Genomic DNA, 6,931 nt, shown 5'->3' on the forward strand with positions numbered 1-6,931 from the left:
AGTTTTAGAAGTCCAGTCTGAACATAACAAGTGAGTCAATTTCCCTAGTCTACATAAGAGAGAAACAGTTTCCCACATGGAAAGAACCTATATGTGGATATATGCGCATATATGAAACCTATATGCAGTGTATATGCACATATATGCTGCATATATGCACATGCCGCATATATGCCGTATATATACTGCATATATGCTGCATATATGCGTATATATGCCACATATAGGCAAAATTGAGGTGCATATACAGGAAATATAGGTCTCCTGTATTGCTTCTTCATATCCACATACACTCAAAAAAATGCTGGGTTGTTTCTGTAAACAAATTGTTGGGTTGATTGTGCTGGGTCAAAAAGTTGGGTTGTTTGGGGTACTGTAAACACATTATTGGGTTGCTCATGCTGGGTAAAATGATTTGTAACGGGGTCATTCACAAATAAACAGTTGGTTTGGTTATTTTGACCCAGCAACTGGTTTATTACTTTTTCATTCTTTGCGGAACTTTCTGGATTCTTCACTTGTGACTGGAGGAGGCACGCACTCGGAGCAGGCAGTGTTTTATGGTAAGTTAATATGAATGTTTACCTATATTTTTAATAAGTTGTGGTAGCAGCAAGCTAATTTCACTGTTCAACATACAGTCTTTGATATGGAAGTGTGAGGGGTAACGTATTTATTCTGTGAAACATTAAATAGACACTGCTAGCCGGTTAGATTTTTTGACAAAATGCAGCATCCTTAAATCCTTAGTTGTAAACCAGCTAGCCTATATATGCAGCCTTTTTTAAATATGCTGTTTAAATTGTAAATTAATCATGTAATTATTATCATATTCATTGTGGACGTTGCGTATTTAAAAGTGAGGAAAGAGTTTTGTATGAAATCCATAGGCCTACAAGCGCAGTTAGTCCCTCACAGGGCTCCCACGTAAATCGGCGGGAAATAGCGAGTGAGTTGTGTGTGGAAAGTCTGCTGTATTTTAGAAATACTCGTCAGAAAAAGAAACTGAGGTAAGTTCCAGCACAGTCTCCGTGTGTCTTCTGTAAAGTCTCTGTCGGACTCTGAACCAGAATCGTTTTTGCCAAAAAAAAAAGGTTTTTGAATGACGTGCAATCTTTACAAACAGCGTCAGAGGAAAGGAGAAATAAATCGATTTCATGTTAAGCGTTTTCTCGCCCTGAAAACAAATTACAAGTTGTTAAGATTTTAGGTGCTAAGACTATAATTTAGTAACGTTATTAAGACCGTGGTCTTATTTGCTCTTAATAAGAGAGCAAATAACATTTACATTATTAAAGATAATTTTCACTGACAGTCTAGATTTCAATCACTCTCAGAAACTCCCATTAAAATCACTGAAACTGTTAACACTGTGAAATCAATATCTTAATTAAAAATTCGTACACACATCTGCACTTTGTTGTTCCTGCGAGAGAATTCGCCAGAAAGAGGTATTCAGTCAGTGAGCGAGTGAAGGAAGCGCCGGCATTTTAGCGATGACTCATCTGAACGCCTCTGATTGGCCAATGCTTTAATAAGCTCAAAAGAATCATGTGTGATTTGTTATAATACGCAGCGCTGTATAAACGCATCTATCTCTGGCTAAGCGCCAGCAAGCAATCACAGATCTGAATTTAGCAGCTGATAATATGACTCGCTGAACGTACTTGCACCAGTGTGATTGTATTAAAATTAATAAAATCTTAATCGGCTATTTTTTGTCTTTTGGAAGCTGCATTCAACTTGACTCCCCTCTGTTATAAGCCACACACGTACAACAAACTAATGTCACAGTGGTATCGTGTACTGTAATCGAATGTAGCCCAAGTTATTACCTGTTAAACAGTAGACAGCACACGCGGTGTTCATCTAATAAGGATCTCCATCGCTAGCAAACAATAACCTTTGCAGATTTCAATTCAGTGCAGTTCCAGCCACGTTTTCAACGCTCTTTCTGTTCTTAAACGTTACAACTCCGAGTGTACCACTTCAGACGCTCAGCGCGTGCGGCAGGGAACTGAACGACTCATTCAAACTGATTCATGAACCAATTCACTCGTTTGCCAATTGGTTTGATCAAGCCTTTGAACAGAATTGACTCAAAAGAATGAATCATTCGCGAATGGGCATCGCTCATTGCCCAGAGAAAGGTAGACGGCGCGTTTGGAATAAACTGATGCATTTATTGCATTAAGATAAAGTAACGAGAGGAGCGTCGCCCACAGTAACGAAGTAAAAGTACAGATTTTTCCCCAAAAATTTACTCAAGTAAGAGTATAAAGTACCCATCTTTAAATTTACTCCGAAAAGTATTCGTTACCCCAAAAAATTACTCAAGTAAATGTAACGAAGTAAATGTAACTCGTTACTACCCACCTCTGATAATATCACATACACAAACGCAAAGAAAAATGTAATTCATTTATTTGACAAATTCAATTCCTTAAGGCCTCTCATCAGGAGGTTAGACCCTAATTTGTTAGCTACTGTAAATGAAGAGATATGAAATAGCTAGATCTTATCAATAAACATTTATTAATTCATAGCCTAATGCAACAATTACATAAGTAAACTCTCAAAACATTATAATTATGACATTTCATTTTTAAATTTTCATGTAACAGTCTAAAGCTAAATAAATAGCTGTTCTTGCCTTTCATTTCAGACGTCTGCTTCTAGGGGCCTGGAAGCAACGTGGTGCGCTACTTTTTCCAGGCGGGTTTTTCCTTCTCATCTCCAGAAATATATCTAGTAGTAAAGCTAATGCGAGCCGAGGTGAGGCTAGAAATCAATTAATCCTTTGCTGATACTTCTTCGTCGTCATCATGGAGAGCGCAGTTTGGTTGCATAGCAACGACAGACGCCATGGGAGCGCAAGCGTTTGGTCTAAAACGGCGCCCAGTGACGGATGGTGTAGCAATATTGTTGTCCGGGTAGAAATCGGGAGAAATTCGGGAGAAAGGTCGGTCCGGGAGATTTTCGGGAGGGGCTTTGAAATTCGGGAGTCTCCCGGAAAATTAGGGAGGGTTGGCATGTATGCCATATTGAATGAATGGGCTAAGCTAAGTGCTTTCAAAGTGTCACCGCGCGCCAAAGCGATTGAGTGCACGCACTGAGACGAGAGAGGTATGTATCAACTCGTCTTAGGTAAGAGAAAAACTTAGTTTAATATGAAAACACGGTGGAGTATCCCTTTAAGTTTAAACTCAAAATTCCAGGACCAAAACACACTGTTAAATGAACAGCCAAAAAGCATAAAAAGTTTTCCATTTTCAGTTGAAAACAGTGTCATGCAAGTTACTTACAGAATTTGAAAGCTAATGTCAAAATAATGAATAGAAACTGGCTAAATTCAGCAGTTAGGCTATGTGAAATTCTAATTTAATTTACTTTCAAATTTCATTTTAGTGACTGCTGCCACTCATGGACACGTTTGTGAGAGGAAAATTGTCTGAATGGCAGCTTGAAAATCTTATAGACACCTTTAAAGGTAAGTTGGTTTTTATTGGACAATGTTGAGTCTAGGGCTGCAAAATATATCAAAATTATTGGAGCATTGCAAATGAGCATATCGCAATATGCATATCGTGATGGTTTGCGATAACTGCATGATTTAAATACTTTACAGGTAACGTTAGCTTTGTCAGGTTTGCTTTTATGTACTGCAACAGTAAAACATGGCTGTGCTGCTTTCTCTTCCCAGAAATAATGTGAAACATGTATGTTGGTAATATAATTTTAAGTGTTTAGGCTAATATAATTTAAATCATACCACACTATTTAGCTGTAAGTTATTGCATATAATTTTTTTCTTCAATATTGTGCAGCCCTAGTTGTTACAATTTAGAGTAATTTAATAATATATATCCAGCTGGTTGATATCACAAAATAAACCCGTGGAGTGGTCTTGTATCACCCTGAAAATGTTTTGAAATATGTTTTTCAAATCCCCTTCAATCAGGGATACAATGATAGTGACAGCTTTGTTTTATTGTTTACGATCTATAGACATGCTAGTGTGCTGCAGTTAGGCCTGTCACGATAACAAATTTTTCTGGACTATAAATTGTCCAAGAAATTATTGCGATAAACGATAATATTGTCATTCTGAGACCATTTTCATCTAATATATGTGTGTGTGTTATATTTAGCACCCATAATATACACAAATATATATTATGTTACACATACATTCCTTGGACCACTTTTGATAGATACTGACCACTGCTGACCAGGAACACCCCTCAAGTGCTGCAGTTTTGGAGATGCTCTGACCCAGTCGTCTAGCCATCACGATTTGGCCCTTGTCAAACTCGCTCAAATCCTTACACTTGCCCATTTTTCCTGCTTCCAACACATGTTTGAGGACAGAATGTTTACTTGCTGCCTAATATATCCCACCCACTAACAGGTTCTGTGATGAAGAGATAATCAGTGTTAAGAAAAGTCAGAAATGCTACTTTAGAAATATGAATTGTTATATACAGCATACTATATAAATGTTAATGCAACTTTATGTATTTTGGTCAAATTGTTTAGCTGCTAAAGAGGAGACAGCTTTGAAGGTCCTACCAACTCTGCTTCCCCCATCCATCTACAGGAGAGGAGGAAAGGTCTTCAGACCCACCACAGAGGAGGCCCAGAAGTCATTTATTGACATGCAACCTGTAAGTTTTGCTTTAGTGTTTCTACTTCAATAAGGGTGGACGTTTGCACTGTTTGATATGCTTGATAACTATGAAAGTAATTCAGGGTTACAATATTGATAATTTACAATATTTATAATTTTGAAAGCTGCAGTCCATAACCTTTTTTTTTGTGTGTGTTCAAAATTTACAAATAGTATATAATGAGTGAGTACATCATGAATCCATTTTTATTGAGCAAGTACATGAAAGATCAGTGTCCTTTCCCAGTGTCCCAGTCACCTTAAAGGATTAGTTAATTCACTAGATAACAACCTCTTCTTCAGATGTGATTGCGTACAGCCCGTTTAAACACTTCAAAGACTTTTGAAACTGCATTTGGACTTAAAAACGATGGTAACCAATGAAGTCCATTGTTAGATGAAAAATCCAGAAATGTTTTCTTCAAAAAACATAATTTCTCTCGCACTGAGGAAAGAAAGACATGGATATCTTGGATGGCATTGGGGTGAGTAAATTATTAGGACATTTTCATTTTGGGGAGAACTAATTCTTTAACTTCCCCCGATTCACAACGGTACATTTATAATAATGATTTATAATTTGAGCTGTCGAGTCCGATTTCACTGGAAATGTCTGTCTGTATACTAAGAATATACAGCTATTATATCGCAAGTCAGAGTACTGGTGATGGTGCTTCATTTTTAGCTTGTTCTTATAGCAGTTATTTAGAATTTAAACCGCATCAAGAAAATGGCTTCAAATGAACCAAACCAGTAAATGAGAAAACAAAAAGTACTGTAAGTAAACAACCATAAACAAAGAACAGAACATTTTACCTGAAGAATAACATTTAAATGAGAAAACTATAGGCCTTTATCAAAGTACGTGTCGTCACATCTGGCTCTGATTAGTAGTGTAAAGGAATTTCCGCCTGGATTATTTGCAATGGACAGGCGCCAGTTTAAAATTTAAACTTACATGATACCCTACCATGCATGTCATCTTTCATTTTATTGTGTAACATTATCTTTCCTGTAGCTCAAACAGTAGAGCATTGGCGCTTGCAATGGCAAGATTATGGGTTTGATTCCCAGGGAAAGCAAAAACTGATAAGAATGTAAATGTGTATCTTGAAATGCAATGCAAAGTCGCTTTGGATAAAAGCATCTGCCAAATGCATAAATGTAAATTATCTAAGCTGAAAATTATCTAAGCTTATCTAAATGATCATCAGTGCTGCCAGTCAGGAGATTAACAAGCGGGTTTGTGAGTTTTAATGTTAAAGACACTATCAACATTACAGTAATATTTTGACTTTTTTAATGCCTAAATGTTGATAATATTAGTCCAAATTATTCTTTAATTACCATTACTATAAATATGTAAATACACATTTTGTCATATTTGGTAATGTTTGCAATTCAATTTTTTTTTATATTTCCACCAAAAAAAGCTTAACTAGCATGTCAGTTATATTGCAGCACTCTAAGTTATTGTGTGTAATCAACAGGTTGGGACCAACATGGTTGAATATTTAAACCATGAGATGACTGGAGCATTGCTGCACATTCTGTGCCTCAGTGATGAGACAAGGGGGACATCACAGACCTTTGCCATTATTCCAGGCCACGCCATTGAGACTGAGTCTTTGTTGGAGGCGGTTGATCTTTGCTTTAAAGCTTTTTTTGTTTTTGATGTTCAGTACACCAAACAGTGTCTCCCCACCTGGGAGTTTCTCCAGCATGCTGTGTATCAAATTGAAGGAAAAGAGTCCTCCTCTGTAAAGTTTTTGAGGACAACAGTGGTTTCAGGCCCACATGATATGTAGATGATTTTAAAATGTATTTTGTTGCTGTTCTTAAATCAACACATCTTAATAAATTAAATTGTAATCGTATGAGAGTTCAAATTAGTTGTTTAATGACTTTTAATGCCTGAATATTTGGACAGATTTACATTTGTTATAAAGTCTGTGGGGAAGGGTGAATGTCAGAGGGTGTGTGGGTGGGGGTTGGGATGGGGGGGGTAAAGAATGTATTCAATATTGTATACAAACAAAGTATTAAAGAATTGTTTTTAAAGAAATAATATGTTTTAAATTAAATGAGATTGAAATCACATATACATGGCCTCTCTGGTTTATTGTATTACAGAGACAATAATTATTTTACATTCGTAATATAAAATATATTTGTAACTAATGTATAAAGGCAGTGAGACAGTAAATAATCTATTTATTATTAAATAATAACTATTTATTTGACTAAACTATTTGTTTGACT

General features: G+C 36.3%; 1 long non-coding RNA gene across 1 annotated transcript; it reads left to right on the plus strand.

Moving 5' to 3' along the window:
• The first annotated feature begins 290 nt into the window (after positions 1–290).
• LOC132111130 (uncharacterized) lies at positions 291–6,642 on the plus strand. Its single transcript, XR_009424737.1, has 3 exons — positions 291–563; positions 4,540–4,667; positions 6,160–6,642. It is a non-coding gene; the product is annotated as an uncharacterized LOC132111130 (long non-coding RNA).
• The last annotated feature ends 289 nt before the right edge of the window (positions 6,643–6,931 follow it).

Source organism: Carassius carassius, chromosome 30 (genome assembly GCF_963082965.1).
Source record: "Carassius carassius chromosome 30, fCarCar2.1, whole genome shotgun sequence".
Taxonomy (NCBI): Eukaryota; Metazoa; Chordata; class Actinopteri; order Cypriniformes; family Cyprinidae; genus Carassius; species Carassius carassius.